The following is a 20793-nucleotide window of genomic DNA, read 5'->3' as shown; positions in this document are numbered from 1 at the left end:
TGATCTCTAGAGCTCACTCTTGGTGTATTTTTCTCTTCTCTAGTCCCTTGTCCTATGAGCTCTAGCTGCTCAGGCCTCCCTTTCTCCTAGCTCTCTCTTCTCAACCACAAGTTCTGCAAACCTCCAGCTCAATTCTCCCTTCCCGTGTTGTGGCCTGGAAATTCCCTCCAAGAAGTAATCTGTGGCAGTTGGTGGGTTTCTATTCTACGTTCCCCCTCTCTTAAGTGTCACTGTCCAGAGCTGCCAAATGTTCTATGTCTGCAAACCATTGTTTAATATATTTTGTCTTTTCTTTCTTTTTTTGGTCATTTCAGATGGAAGGGCAAATCCAATTTTCTGTTACTCCACATTGCCCTAAGTGGACGTTTTTATCTTTAATAACTTCAGATGGGGGCGCCTGGGTGGCTCAGTCGGTTAAGCGGCCGACTTCGGCTCAGGTCATGATCTCGCGGTCCGTGAGTTCGAGCCCCGCGTCGGGCTCTGTGCGGGCTCTGTGCTGACAGCTCAGAGCCTCCAGCCTGTTTTGGATTCTGTGTCTCCCTCCCTCTGACCTTCCCCCGCTCATACTCTGTCTCTCTCTGTCTCAAAAATAAATAAACCTTAAAAAAAATAAAAAAAAATAACTTCAGACGTATCTATTTTATGTATCTAAGGTTTTTGGTGATTATGTTGTGTTCTATGTGGTGCATACTGTTGTATATTCACGGTGAATTATGTTTTCAAGTGTTTCACATTGTTATTTTTTGTCATGAGCTCATTTTCAGTTGTGGGTTTTTTTTTCTGTCAGAATCTAGTGCAGCCTGTGTTGAGAGCGTATCCCTCCAGATAGTTTTCTGTTTTCTACTAGATTATGTTAATTTCTCAGCTGCACAATGTTCCCACAGATAAAGTGCCATTAAAAGATGAGCTCACAAAATATGCAAAATAATTGTTTTTAGACACGGACATCACTGGTGTCCTCAGATCACATGGAGAATGTAAAGTTGAAGTCCAAACCCATGTACAGTGTGGGCCCACATTTTTGCATTGTCAAGAGAGACCTTTCTTTTTTGATCCAGAGCCTAAGAAAAGACTGACAAACTTTCTTATGATCTTTGCATGCTGATAGTTTATTTCCACTAGACAGTGATATTTCATTTCTAACTCCTAGCATTAATGGGGCTTTTGTAGCCTCACAAGAGTGTTAAAACCCCAATCCCTAGATCACTAAAAATAACATCTCTTTTCTTTCTCTAAAATCAGTTCCCATATTTATTATTCCAATTTTCAGTTTCCTAGCATGTGGAAATTTCTCTTTCTTTCTTGTGGTGTTAGATACTTAAAAAAGTATATATTTAAACTATTTTATGGTTTTAACCACACACACACACACACACACACACTTTTTTTTTTAATTTTTTTAATGTTTATTTATTTTTGAGACAGAGAGAGACAGAGCATGAACGGGGGAGGGTCAGAGAGAGGGAGACACAGAATCTGAAACAGGCTCCAGGCTCCGAGCTGTCAGCACAGAGCCCGATGCGGGGCTCGAACTCACGGACTGCGAGATCGTGACCTGAGCCAAAGTCGGCCGCTCAACCAACTGAGCCACCCAGGCGCCCCGCACACACACTCTTTTGAGATAATTATATATTTTCTTTTTGATTCCTAGTTAGTGGCAAAACTTATGGAGGCTTCCAACCTTCAGTTATTTGAAGTTAAAAAATAAGTGTCTAAATACAGGTAAGAGAAAGGATATTAATAAAGATATTGTCAGTAATGAAAGGAAATGGTGTTCAGGTAATGGGCCCAGGGAATGAAAAAAGTGAGAAAAGAGGAATGGGGTCAGGCAGATGAGCATAGGTGTAATAAAACTAATAATCACCATTTATTGGGTGCTGACTATGTGCAAGGCATTTTACATGTGGTGTCTCATTGACCCTTCCTTTAGGAAGGTAATAGTATCCCCAAGGTCCAGAGAAGAGATGTAGAGCTCAGGGAATGTAAGAGAGCTGATTTTAATTGGATCTATCTATTTTTTTCCACTAAACTATGCTGCCTCTCAGATGTGTAGAGCACACTGGATTCTTGCGAGAAAGAATAAAGGTAAGATTATTATAGTCTCTTTGAATGAACATTTTGCTCCTAATCTTACTGTTATTTTGTAGTAAGAGTGTGCTACCATACATAATACATACACATATACAGTTGACCCTGGAACAACACAGGTTTGAACTGCATGGGTCCACTTAGATGCAGATTTTCAAAAAAATAAATACAGTACAGTGCTATAAATGTATTTCCTCTTATGATTTTCTTAATAATGTTTTCTTTTCTCTAGCTTACTTTATTTTTTTTTTTTAATTTTTTTTTCAACGTTTATTTATTTTTGGGACAGAGAGAGACAGAGCATGAACGGGGGAGGGGCAGAGAGAGAGGGAGACACAGAATCGGAAGCAGGCTCCAGGCTCTGAGCCATCAGCCCAGAGCCTGACGCGGGGCTCGAACTCACGGACCGCGAGATCGTGACCTGGCTGAAGTCGGACGCTTAACCGACTGTGCCACCCAGGCGCCCCTAGCTTACTTTATTTTAAGAATACAGTATACAGGGACACCTGGGTGGCTCAGTTGGTTAAGTGTCCAACTCTTTTTTTTTAATTTATTTTTTAATGTTTATTTGTTTTTGAGACAGAGAGAGACAGAGCATGAACGGGGGAGGGTCAGAGAGAGAGGGAGACACAGAATCCGAAGCAGGCTCCAGGCTCCAAGCTGTCAGCACAGAGCCCGACGCGGGGCTCCAACGCACAGACCATGAGATCATTACCTGAGCTGCAGTCAGAAGCTCAACCGACTGAGCCACTCAGGTGCCCCTTAAGCATCCAACTCTTGATCTAAGTTCAGGGTTGTGAGTTCAAGCCCTACTTTGGGCTCTACGCTGGGTGTAGAGCCTACTTAAAAAAATATACAGTATATAATACATGTAACATAAAAAATATGTGCTAATTGACTGTTTTATGTTATTGATAAAGTTTCAGTCAACAGTAGGCTATTGGTAGTTACGTTTTGGGGGAGGCAAAAGTTATATACAGATTTTTGACTGTGTGGGGGATCAGCACCCTAACCCCTGCACTATTCAAGATACAACTCCACATATATATGTATATACATATATACATACATACACACACATATATATACTGATTATTTATATGATAATAATGATAATTTTATCTGCATCTATATTTATATATCTCCAAAGCAGGATTTTTAATACTGATTCAGGCAACATTATACTATTATGTCTGTCTGATTTGTTAGTGGGATCAGCTGGATGCCAGGCCTGGACACTCTTGAGTAAGGCTCAGCAAAATTTTTAAAGGGCAAGATAGTAAATATTTTTGGTTTTGTGGGCCATGCGTTCTTTTGTTGCAACGACTCAATTCTGCCGTTGTAGCATGAAATTAGCTATAAACAATAGCTAGATAAAAGGGTGTGGCCATCTTCCAACTACATTTTATTTATAAATCAGGCCATGGGCCTGATCCTTTTGCTCTTAAGTCCCTTCCATGATGAAATGCCAGACTGACATAAATGCATCCATAAACCAAGGCTTTCACTGTACACATGAAACTCTCAAAGGCTGAGTCAGGTAGAGAGGATCTGGATGGCAACTCTCAGAACTCCGCGAGAGTGCAGAGAAAATGAGCTCTGGCACACTAACGCTTATTATCTTATCACAGCCTGGCTGCAAAGAGAAGGTGAGCATCGTCGGTATTGGCTAAAGAGATTTTCATGAAGATAATGTTATTCCACAGACTTTTTTTTTTTTTTCAATGTTTATTTATTTTTAGGACAGAGAGAGACAGAGCATGAATGGGGGAGGGGCAGAGAGAGAGGGAGACACAGAATCTGAAACAGGCTCCAGGCTGTGAGCCATCAGCCCAGAGCCCGACGCGGGGCTCGAACTCACGGACCGCGAGATCGTGACCTGGCTGAAGTCGGACGCTTAACCGACTGCGCCACCCAGGCGCCCCATTCCACAGACTTTTGAAAGCATCCTTGTCATCCCAGAGCCTGGTAGGGCTGGTACAATGACCAAAGTGAGATTATAGTTTATGTGTTAGAAAAATGGGCAAGATTTAAAGAAAGTCTTTTTTTTTTTTTTTTTAATAGTTAGACTTAGTTTTAATTTTGATAGTTTACAAGGCTGGGCCAAATAGTGATTTTCTAGTTATGATAAATTTGCTTTTGAATGTCATTGAACTCAGTTTCATCAAGGGTGTAACAGGTTGGGCTGAATTCACACTGGTACCCGCAGACCTGATTTGGCTGCTCAGAATCCTGTCCCAGGCAACAAGGTTTGATGGATTCACTGTGCATATAGCAGACCATTTACAGAGAGCAGTATGGAGTTTGGTTTGCTTCCGGTTTGGACCAGGACTTTCTTATTTGGCTTTTTTGTGTGTTTCCTTCTTAGAGTTTCTAATTACCTTTCTGTTTTGTGTTGACAAAAAGATAATGTGCCTTTATCTTATAATACAATCTATCTAGCTTCCATTTTTTTTATTAAAATTTTTTCTAATGTCTAAAAAACATTTTTGAGAAAGAGAGAGGAGAGAGAGACAGAGTGTAAGTGTGGGAGGGGCAGAGAGAGAGGGAGATACAGAATTGGAAGCAGGCTCCAGGCTCTGAGCTGTCAGCACCCAGCCTGACGCGGGGCTCGAACCCATGAGCAGTGAGATCATGACCTGAGCCGAAGTTGGATGCTTAACTGACTGAGCCACCCAGGTGCCCCTCCAGCTTCCATTTTTAAAAATAATTTTCTATTTAATTTTTTGAATATGGAATACATTCCCACAAGTTAAAGATCAGGAATTCTAAAACAACGCCCTTCCCACTTCCTTCTTATAGTTGCTCAGTTCCCACAATAGGTATCTATTTTTATCAGTTTCTTAATAATCCTTTCATTGAACTTTTATGCATATATAAGCCAGAGTGCCTAATTGTTTTTTCTTTTTTCCCCTTTATACACAAGGGACAACATAAGTATTTTTCTGCGTCTTGCTCTTCACTTAACAGTATATCTTGGCAATCCTTTTGTGTTAATTCATAAAGAGCTTTATCATGTGTTTTTACAGCTGTACAATTTTCCATTGTATAAATAATCATGATATATTTAATTCTCATTTTATTGACATTCCGATCTTTGGCTAATGCTGACAATGTTACGATGAGTAACCCTGTCTGTCATTTTACATGTGCCCAAGTATAGGACAAATTCCTAAGAGTGAATTTCTGGATCAAAGGTTATGTCCATTTGAATTCTCATAATTATTACCAATTTGTCATCTATATAGGTTGTACCAACTAAACCTTCTGGTATAAGTGTATGGAAATACATGTTTCCTCAGCTATTCTAAAAACTATTATAAAAACTTGGATTTTGCTAGTCTGATAGGAGAGATGTAGTATCTAAGTATAGACTTAGTACCCATTCTTTTCATTATGAATCAAGCTGAGCACCTTCTCATTTGTTTTATGAACTGCTTACATATTTTTCTGTGAATTTTTGTGTCCTTTGAACATTTTTTTAATTGGAGTTTAGTCTTTTTCTCATCTGTGTCTGGACATTTTATATTCTAGGGAGATTAGCTTTCTGCTCTCATGAATTGCAAATATTTTCCTGATTTGTCATTTATCTTTTGCTATTTTGATTATTTAGCAAGTTAAATTTGACTTTGATTATAGTAATTCTTTTTTGCCTTAAAGTAGTTTGTTGTTGTTTGTTTTCATTATTTTTTTCTGTGGTCTGTAGTCAAATTTAACAATCCTTATTTGTGGCTTTTAGATTTTATCCCTTAATTAGAAAGGTCTTCTCTATTCCAAGGGCCTAACAAAATTCTCCACTATTTTTCTCTACTACTTTTTATTATCTGATCTTTTAGAATTTGTTCTCAAATACCATGTGAGATATGGACCTAACTACAGTCTATCCTTATTCACAGAGACTGTATATACAAATTCATTTCCTTGCTACAATCCATTTGTAACCCCAAATCAATACTTGCAGTGCCTCGGCTGACATTTGCCAACCCACAAGGCTTGGCAAAACTTTGAGTTGCCTGACACCTGCATGTTCCCAGCTGAGGCTGAACAAGGTGATGCTCTGCATTCTTGTTTCAGCCTTTGCACTGTGAACAAATGCCCCTTTTGTGGTCTAATTAAGTGCCCCATTTTTCACATTTCTGCACTGTTTGTTGGTGATTTTGCAGTTTAAAATGGCCCCCAAGTGTAGCGCTGGAGTGCTGTCTAGTGTTTTAAGTAAATAAGGTTATGATGTGCCTTATGAAGAAAACATGGATGGAGGCTGAGGATTGAGCTGATTGGGCATGGGGGCAACCAGGTTCAGGCACAGCCAACTGATTTGCAGGGCCATGCTCTTCACCAGATGTCTCACCGCATTATATGGAGGAATAGTGGGAATGGGGACTGGATTATTGTAGCCTCAAATATTGAAATACCAAGGTACAGAAAGGAGGTAACTTACAGAACAAATCTGATATGATTCTTCTTTACTTGAGGAGGACCTCATGGTATCACTGACACTGTGGAGACTGGAACTGGACTGGAATATGGTGACAGAGGAGTCACCTTTATTTCAAGAGACAGCCCTGTGAGAAGGGGCAGGGGTGGAATATGGGTCACTTGAGCGAGAATCAGTGAGCTTGGGGGTGGTGAGGACACCTGTGGGACTCTGTGGCAGGCCACATGGCCGTGGGGAGACATTGAATGATGCCATTGGATCCAACCAACAGAAAGGACGCAAATGACACCTGTAGCCAAGACAGGGAATCACCTCTCTGCATCCTTTCCCAAAACCTCAGATTCAGCTACCAGCAGGATGATTGACATGCAGATCTGTGAATGATTCCATCTCCAAGAATCCTAAGAACACATTCAACTGTTTCTTATTCTGATCAATGAGGAGAGATTGGCTGGCTTACTAGGCCTGGGAGGGAGCTATGTTGTAGATAGCTGTAACACTATACAAACGATTTGGTAAAGTGGCCACATTATCTCCCTTCATTAGAGATTAGGGTAGTCCGATGTGTACCCTAAAATTCAGGGTGAAAGATTCTAGATAGGTTAAAAGCAACACAGGCATGAATGTATAGATTGAAACTGTGAAAAAGAAAAAAAAATAACAGGGAAGTTAAGAAGAGATGCAGAAGATAATTGACGTTAATTATGTGACAACTATGTCTCTCTGCTTTACACACACGTTATGGCTCAGGAATAGACCATGAAGACAATGAAGCATAATAGAAAGTCTGGAAACAGACTCTTGTATTTATGGAAATCTAATTTATGACAAACATAGCACATCAAAGAGTAGTGATAGGAACACTGGGTCTGCACTTAAGAAGTTAGAGCCCAAGTTACATCTTGAAATAGGTTCCAGATGGAATATGGAGTTAAACATAAAAATAAAACGTTAGAAGAAAAGAACAGAATATTTTATCAATGTGAGTAGGAAAGGACACAAAACTCAGAAGGCATATGTAGAAAGAAACTGATGAATTAGATTATATCAAATTTTAAAACTTTTGAGTAACAAAATGTATCCTATTGAAAATACAGCCTTGGTGAAACTCTGCCACATTTGTGATAACATTCAGTGTTCCTAAAAATCAGTAACTAAAAGACAGAGAACCCAATAGAAAAAAATGGGCAAAGAAAATGAGCAGGCAATTCATAGAAAAATACAAGTCGCCAGTAATCAATGGAAAGAAACCCAATGTCCCAGTAACCCAGGATATACAAATTAAATGAATAATGAAACATTATTTTTTACCTGTATGTTTAAAAGACTTAAAAACTGGTAACATCCATTATTGGTAATGATGTTGGGAAGCAGGTACTCTCAAACAATGATAGAGTGAATTAAACTGATGGCAAAAGTTTTGGAGTGAAACATTCTTTCTCTCAGACATAACAATTCCACCTTAGAATATTCATCCAAACAAAGGAACACAGTGATATGAGCCTGGCCTTGCTTTTGGAGCAAGGTTGCCCATTCACTTATTTCCTGCTGACTCTTTTGGTGAGTCATTCAATCTCTTTGATTCTCAGTTTTGTTATCTGAAACATGGAAATGGGAATGGTACCACCCTCCAAAGTCTGTTGTGAATATTAAGTAAGTTAATGCATATAAATTACTTATGTTAGCATCTGTAACATAGTGAGCACCCAATCATGATAACTCTTTTGCTGTTACAGAAACACAATGAAGTCCAGATATTCACAGCAGTATTATTTATAAAGGTAAAAAATAGGAAGTAACCAAAATGGTTACTGTAATGGGGGAAAGGTTGAATAAATACTGTTTTTTTTTTTTTAAGTAGGCTCCACACCCAGCATGGAGCCCAACGTGGGACCCATTGTGGGACTGGAACTCGTGAACTCGAGATCAAGACCTGAGCTGAGATCAAGACTCAGATGTTTAACTGAGCCACCCAGGTGTCCCAAATAAATACTACTAAAGACCTCTGGCATTAAAAGAGCAAAGGAAGCTGGTTATTCATTAGTTAATTCTTTCTTCATTGACTTCCTACTTATGTGGCAGGTACAGTTCTAGCCCTGGAGATACAGTAGTGGATAGAACAGACTCTCTTACTGAAATCAGGAGAATGCCCCAAGAAGTGTTGTTCAGAAGGTAGTTATAGAACAATGTGCTTAGATTGAGTCCGATTAATGATAAAAACTAATAACCATACAAAAATCTGATAATGTGGAATACTGAGAAAATATTTGGAAATAGACTCAACAGAACGATATATATGATTCTATCTTTTAACATTTCCAAAATTGGGATGTGTTTTACAATTAACAGCATTTCAGAGAGCATAAAATATGGCATGAGCAAAGCTTATCTTGGAGGTAGGACCTAAGACTGGGTAAGTATGATAAGAGACTTCTGTACTTATTCTATATCCTTTTATATTTGAAACTTTGCAAAGTGTGTGTGTGTGTGTGTGTGTGTGTGTGTGTGTGTGTGTATGTGTATGTGTGTGACTTGGGTAAGAAAGCAGCAACAAACCTTTCGGGCTTTGAGGAGGGCGGTCCAGACCAGGTAAGATGTTGCAATCCCATCCTGTTGCTCAGGTAGACAACCTTACCTTGCAAATCTTACCTGAACTCCCTCTGTTCCTACTTTGGCCTAAGGGCCTTGCGCTTCTGCGTTAGCCAGTATTCTGCTTCTAAGTAATGAAAACCCACTCATATTAGCTTAATCCAAGAAAACAGGGAGAGGGATTATTATAAAAGTAGGTGGGAAATCCAAGCCTCCAAGAGTCCAAGGATGTGACCGGGCCTGAACAAAGGACCTTGAGGAGCCAGGCTCTGGGTCTTTTAGGAGTTCTTTCTCTCTGTTTCTGTTCACCTGGTCAATTCATTCCCCTCCTTCTCTCTCGACAGAGGGGGTTTCAGGCTTTTCTATCTACAGGATAAAAGATGGCTATCCACTGCTGCCAAATGCCATCTCTTCAATTCAAGTGATTACATGGTACATCCAACATCTCTGGATCCCACATCTGAACCCCTGGGAGAGAGAACCTGATTTATTCAATTTGGGTTAGGTGTCCACTTACGATCATTTATCCCCGGAGGTGGGGAGCAAGGCATATGTTCAGATGATGCTATAGCCAAAGGCTACTTTTGTGGCCAAGTGAACACAGCAGCTTCTCCGGAAGGCGGATTATGAGCAGAGCAGATGACTTCATCATTATAGCTCATTCGTGTCATTTCCATGGCGTGTTATTTCCTTGATTCTTTTTGTTCTGGTCCTAAAAGACTTATAAGGTTTTGGTGCCCCGTGGTACCAACAAAGTCAGGATGCTCTTTCCCTCCCTAGTTACTTCTGCTTCTCCCCAGAATGGCCCCTTCCTTGTAAGCTTCTTAGCCTGGCTTCCTGGCCTTGGGAGAGACTTCTAGTTTTCTCTTCCATAGCGTTAATTAGGTTAAGACTTCACTAACAGAGCCAGCAACCTACTGGTGTATCTCTTAGCCTTTGGATATGGAATGGAAAGGTGTCATTTTGCAAACAGCTTCCAGTGTCTCCATATCCTAGCCTCATGGTGCCAGGATAAAACAGAGTCTTGTCTTTTTTTTTTCTTTAATGTTTTTAAAAAAATTTTTAAAAAAATTTTTTGAGAAAGACAGAGACAGAATGCGAGTGGGTTAGGGGCAGAGAGAGAGGGAGACACAGAATCCGAAGCAGGCTCCAGGCCCTGAGTGTCAGCACAGAGCCCGATGTGGGGCTCGAACTCATGAGCTGTGAGATCATCACCTAAGCCGAAGTTGGCCGCTCAACCGACTGAGCCACCCAGGCGCCCCAAAACAGAGTCTTTTCTTAACAGCCTGAGTTAACTACAGCAATGTCTGCTCGAGTACTACCAGACCCTGGTACCAATGCCACCAAGTGGGAAGGGAAATCGGGACGCAGGGCTCCCTCCTCAGAGCTGGAGAATTTCTCCAGATGACTGGCATGAGAGATGTTGGGGGGTCCACACAGAAGTCTCTGTCTGGACAGCTCTAGGCTTGAACTTCCTTTTTAGAGTGGTGACAAGAAGTTTTCTTGTGAGCTACTGTTTGAGGGAAAATGTGAACATCATAGTTTCTAATTTTAAACAGAAAATCCAATGGTCATCATCATCATCACTGATGCGGCCTTTCTAAAAGCTGGAGGGAGTTGTAATGTGGAATTTTAGTGACTCACCTGGTCTCTGGAGAGTGTGTTCCGGGCAAGGATGTACTTGAGGAAAATGCATTGGGTTTGGGTCCTCTTCCATGGGGAAGGACAGAGGAAGCTGCAGGGTGGGGCCAGGGAAAAGCCGGGGGGGGGGCAAATTCCCCTCAAGTCCTTTTCTTTAGAAAACGGAAAATGGAAGGAATCTAAAGATCAGCCAAAGGAGTGGGACTCCCTGATGAGTTTCTTCTAATGAACTCCTATCCGCAGCGGTGCTGAAAGTGGCCCGTACCATTCTAGGCCTGGGCAGCTGTAGGGGAGAGCTGGATGGGTGCTGGCTCCTGTCTCTATTTTCCCTCTGAGCCAGGGCGGAGACTTAGCTAGTCCTCTGCAGAGCATCCTTGGACCAATGGAGCTCCATGTATTTTTCTGAGAATTTGGATCCTTTGCAGTTTGCCCCACGACTCCCACACATTTGCCTCTCAGTGTCCCAGAGCTCTCACTGCTGCAACGTTCCCATAGGAATGTGGACCCCTGCCAAGCGACCTCGTGAACATTCCATTCATCTCCTTGGCTGGGAGGCCGCAAGGAAGCCAAATTGGCTGGTTGTTTAACCGTTTGGGTCCCAAATTCACCCTGAAATGAATGGTTGAGCTTGTTGGCCTTTTCCAACAATCATGGAGGAAACCAGGGGATAAAACAAAAGAAAGAAGTCGTGCAATTCCAAGATGCTCAAACATGTATAAAATTCCTCTTAGGGAATTGCTGGCTGCGTCTTGCTCTCACTGTTTTGCTTTCTGTTTATTATCTGTTCAGCATGTATTAGACACCTCCTGTGTGCCAAGTGCTCTGCCAGGCCCTGGGGACAGAGTGATGAGATGCAGTCCCATTGAGTGTTTGATCGGAGAAGGTCCGCAGGGACCAGTGGAAAAAGTTAGTCCGACCTAGGTTTGAATCCCAGCTTAGCCTTGTGCGGGTTGTGTAACCTCGGGCAACTTTCCTGAACCCGTTGAGTCAGTGTCCTTGTTTCTAAAATTGAAGACGGTAAAATCTACTTCACAGGATTGCTTTGAAGGGAAAACCAGATGAAATGTGTAAGTGGCTCTAACAGGAGGCTGATACAGAGTAATTGCTCAGCAAATGAGAGCTCTTGTGATTATAACTCTTTGAATTATATAGCTAGTTTGACCATCTTTCTTCGGGCTCGACCCTGAATGTAGTTTTTGAAAAACCAACCATTTTATCATGGTGTATATGGGTAACGCAAGGTACAAAACTCAAGAGCATACAAAAATTACAGAAACTTCTTTCTCTTGACCCTCTGCCCCTGGTTCTTTCCCCTGAGATGATCAGTATGACCAGGATCTTGTATATTTCCAGATTTAACTCTATTTCTTGGAAATTATTTCATAACAACACTTGTACATTTTCGGTGAATCACTTTTTTTGTTTAAATGATATATGCCATTCCGTTGACTGGATGTATCCTAATAGATACATTTGTTTCTAGTCTTTGGCTATGACAACAATGCAGCCAAGTCCATCCTTGTGCCTAGCTTTGACTAAGGATGATAAACCAAAGGGCTCAAAAAGCAGTATCCTCTGCCTTGCGACGGATGAGGATGATAAATCAACAGGACATGCAACAGGCTCATAAGGCCATCTCATTCAAATAAAGTACCTGATTGAACACAGATAATGCTAATCCGATTGGACATATTCTGGATTGACTTCTCAAACTCACTATTTTATTCCTAGAACATTTATACCACTCCCCAAATGCTACCTGTTTGAAAAGTGCGGTCTTCATAAGCATATTACAAGAACAATTGCGTTTGAGTTCAGACAGGACTGTCTTACAGCCACTGAAAGCCATATATGATACATGGACAAGTTTTTTTTTTTTTTTTTTTGGTTGGCACCAATGAGTCAAGGATGCAGATTCCAGACCGCCACTCTAGAAGCAGCTGTTAAGAAGATTCACACTCTAAATTTGCTGCCACAGCTTGAGACAGTGAAATGCATTAAAATGTGCCACATCAGTTAACATGGCTTCAGTGACATGAAGGCTGCCAATTTGGAAGGAGGGCAAATGTTCTCTGGCGGCCATCTTTGCTGATGCTCAGACCTGCACAGGCTGTGTGTGGAGTTGAATCAGAGCGAACCTATATGTGAGGTTCTGGCACAGTCCATGCATAAGTAACTCAGGGATTAGTTTTCCTGGATGGATAATTATTTCTGAATCATGAGAAAGGCACACATGGAAAGGAGGCTGGGGAATGGAAGTCTTTCTAAGAAGTCTTCCCCCGTCAGAGGCATGGATCCTCATATGAGATCCATGTAAATGAAAACCGGTCCCAGCGGCATCTTGAGCCAAAGAAAATTCTTGGTTGGGGTTGAAAAAATGTCAGATAAATAGTTTTTCCTTGCTTCTCAGCAGGCCCCAGCTATCACTGCAATCCAGATCTGGCCTCTGAGCAGTTCTGGCAGGTTTATCTTGGACCAGCTGCTGTGATGAAATCGCAGTAATTCCAGGTTTCCCTCAAACCCAGACTGAGCCAAAGGCAATCCAGGCTCTTGCATCCGGCTTACTTCATTGCCCTCTCTCCAATCCCTCCTCCACTTCTCAAGCTTCTGTTTTTTTTAAAACTATTTTAATTTTTAAAGATTTTTTTCAAGTAATCTCTGCATCCAAGATGGGGCTCAAACCCACAATCCCGAGATTACGAGTTATGTGTACTACCAATTGAGCCAGCCAGGCACTGATTTTTTTTTTTTTTTTTAACTGAGATAGGGGTAGTGGAGGAAATTCTTCCAGGGAGCCTGGAAATCTAGAAAATGTTTATTTCAGGTTAATTCAAGAAAGCTCTGTGGGGCACCAGTGAGTCTGCTTACGTGGGCTATGTGGTGTAATGCCGACTAATAGGGATTGTGTATCTGACAATATGCCAGGCTTCCTACATGAAAGATTCCAGTTAATCCACCAATAGCACTATGAAGTAGGAACTATTATTCCTATTTTGCTAAAGAGGAAATTGGGTCTCAGGAAGGTTGAGTCTCTACCTTAGGATTCATAGCTGGTAAGTAGAAGTGCCTGCATTTGAACCTGGCTGTGGCCCGAATCTCAGGCCTCTGCTGGTTCTTGCTATACTACAGAGCTGGCCATGGGCAAGAAGGCTTTATTTAGGGTCCAGGAAAAGAGACTGGGACAAGAAAACATAAGGTGAACTAACGGGAGGAAACTGAGATCCTGGTGAAAGAAGGCAGAGGTAGATGGGTAGAACATGTAGAAAAAAGTGACAGGCTTAGGGAGGGATGGTTATTGCATTTCTTTTTTTTTTTAAGTTTATTTATTTATTTTGAGAGAGAGAGAGAGAGAGAGAGAGAGAGAGAGAGAACGAACAGGGGAGGGGCAGAGAGAGAGAGAAGGAGAGAGAGCATCCCAAGCAGCCCACTGTCAGCCCGGAGCTCGGCACAGGGATGGACCTCACCAACCATGAGATCATGACCTGAGCTGAAATCAAGAGTCAGACGCTTAACCAACTGAGCTGCCCAGGTGCCCATGAATTTCTTATAATTTCTTTAAAATAGGCTCCCTGGGCCAGGTGGGGGCTCACTGCCTGACTCCCAAATTCTGGGCTCCCAGGAGGATGGCAGCAGATCTAGTTTAGGGCACGAAGTGTCCTCAACCCAGAGAGGAAGATGGGGCTCTGAGCAGAGTCCACCTCAGCAACATCCAGCAGCTCGTGTTGGTGAAAAGGAGGAGCATGGGTTCATAGTGGAGCTGTGCTCATGTCCTGAACCACCTGATGCGTCAGGAAGGACACTTCTGAGCACAGCTGGCTAACAAATGTCTTTTATTTTCACCCGTGGCATCTTAGAACAGGTTCTTTATATCATCCTGAGGCAGCTCCAGAAGGCTGGTGATAACAAAGGTCTGGCATTCAAAATGGAGGAATTGCTGGATTCCAGAAATAACTCCCCAGCGAATCTGACCTGAGGAAAATTCATTATCTAAAAAGTAAAGAGAGAAGAAGCGTCTTACTCCCCTGATGGTGGGTTCTTCCTGGCATAAGTCTCCAGCACAGGGGAAGGAGACATTTTAACCTCTTAATTATTTTGTTGGAAACATAATGTGAGGTATAAGAAGCCAGAAGAAAATGACAAAACTGCCCAGTTTTGCATCTCCTCGTAGGGGAAGGGCAATCTCCACTGAGTAGAGCAAAATAGACAAGGAGAGACCAATTAAAATAGGTCTTAAAACAACTTTTGAGATCTACCTATCCATATATTGGCTTAACGTGTTATATATATATATATGTATATATATATATATATATATATATATATATATATATTATTGGTAAGCTAGAGCATTCAATTTTTGAGAGGTGCAGAGAATACAATCGGCAGAAAGAAGGTGGTCTTTGACTTAGGTGCACCTGAGTTTCTTCTTGTGTCTGACACCCATGAGCTGTGAGACTTTGGGCAAGTAACTCCTTGTCCCTAAGTGTTCTTTTCTGCCAATTGGGATATAAAAATTATCCTGAGCCCTGGCATGAATGTTATATATTTTCAAATGTCTAGCACATTATGTGTGCTGAGTAAATGTTGGTTGAAAATAATAAGAATAGTACTATTCTTGTACCTGTACTATTAATAAATAGTACTATTTATTAATAATGATAATGATAACCAAAAGCACTACCAGATTGTAGTGCTCAAGGATAGAGACTCTGACTGGATCATCTTTGTGTCTCCAGCACACCACAAAGCACTTGGCATGTAGGAGGCAAGCCCTAAACGTTCTTTGGATTAAACTGAGCTGGTTGGTTGAGCACCTACATGTAAAGCATTGTTTTGGATCCTCTTGGGATTATACAAGTGAGTGAGATGCAGGGCAAAGTCCAGCGACAAGGATCCAAGTCACTTCTCAACCTCAGTGGTTTTCACCAGCAAATCAGAGAAAACAGCATTTTCCAAGGGCAGAGAGGGTTGGTGAGCTCCTCTAAGCCCTTCTCCTCTTTTTGCTTGCAGACAGAACCCTGGCTATACTTAGGGCTCCAAGCCTCCTCTCCATGATTCAGGGGGGCACAGTCTTCATTCTTCAGGCCAGTGTTTCTGGGCATCTCATTCCCTTTGCCTGTGAGTGGCTTGAGGGTGGTCATGAGGCTCAGTCCTGGCCAAGGAGACATGAGGAAATGTCACTAATGGAGGCCAGGAGAGTTTTATTTGCTTTAAAAAGGAGGAAGAAGAAGACACGTAGGTTAAACACACAAACACCCCTCTCTCACGAAAAACAAAAAACAAAAAAAACCCCAAAAAACAACACCACCAAAAAACCTGTCTGCTATCCACGGGCTATTGCTGAGGCTGCCTGGGAAGCCTGCAAGGGAGACAGCCATTACAAGCCCTTGTGGAGAAACACCCACCTCCTAAGGGTGACAGAGCCGAATGCGGGAAAGAACCTGGGTCCCCGATGACATCATGGAGCCTCTGAATTAACCAGTGCTGGTTTTCTTGTTCCATAGATGGGTTTTCCTTATGATTTAGTGGCGAATGCCACCTAGATAATCCACTCCATCACGGCCTTGTTAATATTGGGCCACCGCACTTCCCCTTTCCGGGAAACAGGACGTGTGCGTCCGCCACGAATACCGTGGGAGGGGTTCTTGCCTTGTGTGGGAATGCAGCAGGTCCTTTCAAACTCTGGACTTCTCTGCTCCTGTGCTTTTCAGAGAGGAGCTCTGCAAAGCCACTGCAAGGATTTCTTCAGGGAGAGGAGAGGCAGTGTGGGGAGCTAGCAAGACTTCCTCAGGGAGATCGAGAGGTAGTTTGGGGCACTAGAAAGAGTGCAGGACTTGGAGGCAGGCATCCTGAGTTGGGTGCTGGTGATTCCATTTCCAGTCGTGCAGCTCTGGCTTAATCACATAACCTCAGTGTTCTTACCTGTAAAATGGGAATAAAGGTAGCCCCTACTTAGGATAAGGATTAAATGAGGAAACGTCCATGTGCTTTTCAGTGTGAACTCCTATTTATAGATAATTACTTTAAAGAAAAATACAAAGCAAAGAGCAAATGAAAAGCATTTGTTTGCCTTACTGGAAGCAGAGAAATGAAATATAAATACGTCTGTTGGGAAACAAACAATTTGGGGAAAGTGGTGGTCTTTTCCAGGCAAGATTTCGTGCTCTTTCCCCTACCAGCTTTTCCAAATAACACAGATCTTCCCAAGTGCTTCTAAAGAACAGCACAGCTGAGAGCAGAGGGGAAAGAGGAGTCCCTTGGACAGTGGCCTGCAGCCCCACTGCCACCAGCTATTAATAGCCTATAAACCCTTGGAGTGGAGCCCTGGTCCCTCCCACTCTACCCCAGGACAGTAGAGGGGTCAGAGCACTGCCTGATATGGTCTCAGAATACTGGTGATCCCTGGAATTCTCCCTGTTAGGGAACTTTTCTCCTGCTGGGCTGGGCCTGGCTGGGTTTCCTCTCTCAAAGACCCCAGCCTGAACTGCTAGACAGGTTCACATTCAGCAAGCATTAATTGACCTCTTTCTGGGTCCCCAGGCCACACACTAGCTGCCTTGACACACATGATCTCATTGCACTCTCACAGCAATGAGTGAAGCTATTCTATGGAAAGAGAACCCAGCTCAGAGAGGCGTCATGACCTGTTCAGGGTCATTGAGAAAGGAAATTTGGTGCTAGAACCCAACTCACCTGTCTCCAAGCCAGTGATCTAACATTTGCATTACTGTGATGTCTAGGAGACTTCTGGGTCTTCAACAAGATGATCCAAATCCCCTGGTCATGCTGGCAAGAAGGGTGAGGGGCCTGGGGTTAAAGTAAGCCAGAGAGCAAGGGCAAAGCCAGCCTGGCACCTGGACTCTGGGGGGGCGGGGGGGGAGAAGCTGGCATGCCCTTTGGCATTTCTGGTGGCTAGGGAGCCATGTCTCAGGGAGCGTGGGACCCCTCTTTCCCTCTCTGCCTGGGCGCACCTGGTCCTATCCCTTCCCCACTTAGTCAACCTTCGAGATTGTCTCTGGTCCCTGAATGTGGGACAAAGAGTCCCTTAGCTTGACATTCGGGGTCCTTCATGACTTCAGCTCCTGTTCTTTCAACATTTGCTCCTACTCTGTACTTTCTGTTCCCATTCACACCTATTTACAGGTGCTAGGATAGCATTTTGGGGGCAAGGACTGAGTCTTAAGCCTTTTTCGATCCCTAGATCCTGGCCCAGTATCCGGAGCAGCTGTGACACTCAGGAACTGAAGGAAAAGCTGTCCCTTGTCAACTGGGTCCAGAGAGCTGGGATAGAAGCAATGGGGCATGGGACATGGGGCAAGGAGGCCATAGACCCAGAAAGGTCTAGATTGCCCCTGCTGACTCCTGGGCTGAGTTCCAGAAGTCCTGGGTCCTGGGCCGTCTCCTTTAAGATGTGCTGGGGCCTGGAACCTTGGTGCTGTTGAAGGCTTTGGGTCCAGGCTGCTTCCAGAAGGAGTCCTTCTCTAAGGAGTTGGACACAGATATTAGGCTTGAGTGTCAGTCTTCCTGGGTGTGGATGGCCATGCATCCTATGGAAGAACGATACCATGAACATTTCTTGAGTGCTGGAAAGGAGCCAGGAATTGTTCTGGCAGCTGGTGTCCTAAGAAGCACTCCCAGAGAGGAACCAACCTACCTCAGATGTCTTTTTTCCCAACAAAGAGTAGGAAGTGGGGGCTGCTTCACTTAGCCTATCGTGAGAATAGTATCATCAAGCTTACAGATAGAGTCTACCTACTTGGCTCCCCTCACCACAAATACCCGGAGCTCTTCGAAGGGTAACAGAAAGGTTTGCTGAGAAGGACTGGTCCCACATTGTGCAATGAGAACTGCACCCAGTTAGTGATTCTTTCTAGAACACCAGACTCAGGCAGGTTACACTCCTTTTAGCTCCTGTAATCCCAAGCCTTGGACCGTACTCCTGATCACTGAGATGCCCCTTCTGTAGACGTGCAGTGGTTCGGTTTGCTATGGGAACAGTCTTGGGGGAATTAGTTACCATGGAGGTCACTTCTGTCTAATCCGTTTGCCCCACTGGTACCACCCCAAATCCCCAAGTGACTTTTCTCTCCGTGACCATGGCTCTTAGAGTTTGGGGGCCTGGAAGTCTGTGTTCTCAGTTCCAATCAGCGTGTGCTCCCTCCTGCTCCAAGTTGGGCAAGAGTTAGCTCTTTGATGGGGTCTTTGATAGGAGGAGTCATTTCTTCACTGTGGCTTCTCTGCAGCAGCTGTCTTGGGGACAGCTGCAAGCAATGGCGAGCAATGGTTCGATCATGCCACACACTTGGGTACGTATGCTCTCCCGTGTTCCATGTGCTCTTTCTTTCTTCTGCTTTTTTTTTTTAATTGTATTTGTTTATTTGGAGAGAGAGAGAGCCAGAGTGGGGGAGGAGCAGAGAGAGAGGGGGAGAGAGAGAATCCCAAACACTGTCAGTTCAGAGCCCAACATAGGGCTTGAATTCATGAACCCCGAGATCATGACCTGAGCTGAAATCAAAGGTCGGACGCTTAACCGACCAAGCCACCCAGGAACCCCCTCCTTCCTGCCCACACCCCCCAGCAATGTGCTCTGTCTGACTCCTCTGGGAGACTATTACCACTTATTCTGCAGATGAGAGAAGAGAGAAGGAGATTCAGGGAGAAGCCACAACTAGTAGGAGAGTTGGAACTGAACCCAGAACTGCAGGCTCTGTCCAGGGCTGCTGCTTCGGTACCCCCGTGCCTCATTCAACTAATGAGCTGGCACCTCACCCAGAGGAGGGCATGTGCTCAGGGCTTTACCTTCCATGCCTGCCCTAAGCACCAGGGTACCTGGAAGCCACTGGATGTCCTTTGAAGACACATGCGTTCACTGAGACATGATGAGCCAGCTGCCAGGGGGACCCAGGGCTTTGGCTGGTACGTGCTTTGGACCACGGACAGTCCTGTTTCACCCGAGGCTGAGTCATCTGTGTACAGTCACATGGGGTCACTCCATGGTCTCATGTTACTTGTCTTCCAGCATTTCTGGGTTTCTTGGGGACCTTCCCAGACCTCCTCTGGGGGGACTGGTTTCATGGGCAACCTGCTTCCTGAGACATACTGAGCTTACTTGCTTTTTCACTTTTATTTCCACCACGCCTCACTACGGCTGTGCTGCTTCCTCCCATGCCCTGTGTCCCTAAGAAAGGAAAGAGCCCCTATTTCATGAGGATGAATTGTACGCCAGGCATGGTGACATAGCATCTCTTTGAATTCAATCCTTATAACAAGCCTGTGAGAGTGTATTCCCATTTGAACAGTTCAGGATAGTTAGAAGGATTTAGTACCTTTCCTTCTACGGCTAGTAAGTGGCAAAGTCAGAATTTGAACCTGGCCTTTTCACCACACCTATACTTTTGCGTATACCATCTCCTGAGGACATTGGTTCCAACCGTAGTGGCTACTTAAGCTCAAACTCAAGCTTGAACTCTGTTGTGGCTCCTGACTGGCTCTACTGAGCTTCCCCAGACTTTTCTCTTCTGCTGCACGTGCTCTGCTCAGAGATTCTCAGTACTACTGATTTTATTTGCTGAGATTCTTAGGCTCTGAGAGCTGAAAGCGACTTCAGAAGTCACCCAGTCCCCCACCCCTGGAGCTTGAACCTCCTGCCGGATCCTCACAGCTTCCTTGGAGGTAAGCAGGATAGGTATCTTTTCCTTCTTTTGGGGGTAAGAACCTGTTTTCCCAGAGTGTGTGTTGGCTGTTTTCTGTCTGCCCCTGCGGGCCTGCTTTCAGACTTTGTCTCTCCTTCTCTGTGCCCTCAGGAAGCTGCTGGGCCCCCCTGGCCTCTGGGCAGGAGACTGTAGGGCTGGAGGAGAAAGGAGGGTGTTCACGCTCCCCTGCTTCCTCCCTGCCTGGCCTCAGTTTGGCAGTAGTGAGTAGACTCCTTCACCAAAAGCCACAGCTCCTGTCCAGCGGCCCTTCCTTGTAGTTATTAGATCTTGTTGGGTCCCCACAAGACCCCTCTGCCCCTGGCCCTGGCATGGTACCCGTTGCCCAGT

At 43.7% G+C, this 20793-nt stretch overlaps 1 long non-coding RNA gene across 1 annotated transcript; it reads right to left on the bottom strand.

Annotated features, from left to right (window-relative positions):
* Positions 1–14484: 14484 nt before the first annotated feature.
* On the bottom strand, positions 14485–19085 carry LOC125177034 (uncharacterized). The gene is made up of 3 exons (XR_007156491.1): positions 17447–19085; positions 16159–16675; positions 14485–14740 (listed from the first exon to the last, which is right to left on the bottom strand). It is a non-coding gene; the product is annotated as an uncharacterized LOC125177034 (long non-coding RNA).
* Between the last annotated feature and the right edge of the window lie 1708 nt (positions 19086–20793).

This window comes from Prionailurus viverrinus, chromosome D1 (assembly GCF_022837055.1).
Source record: "Prionailurus viverrinus isolate Anna chromosome D1, UM_Priviv_1.0, whole genome shotgun sequence".
Classification (NCBI taxonomy): Eukaryota; Metazoa; Chordata; class Mammalia; order Carnivora; family Felidae; genus Prionailurus; species Prionailurus viverrinus.
This window is presented reverse-complemented; position numbering and strand designations above follow the sequence as displayed.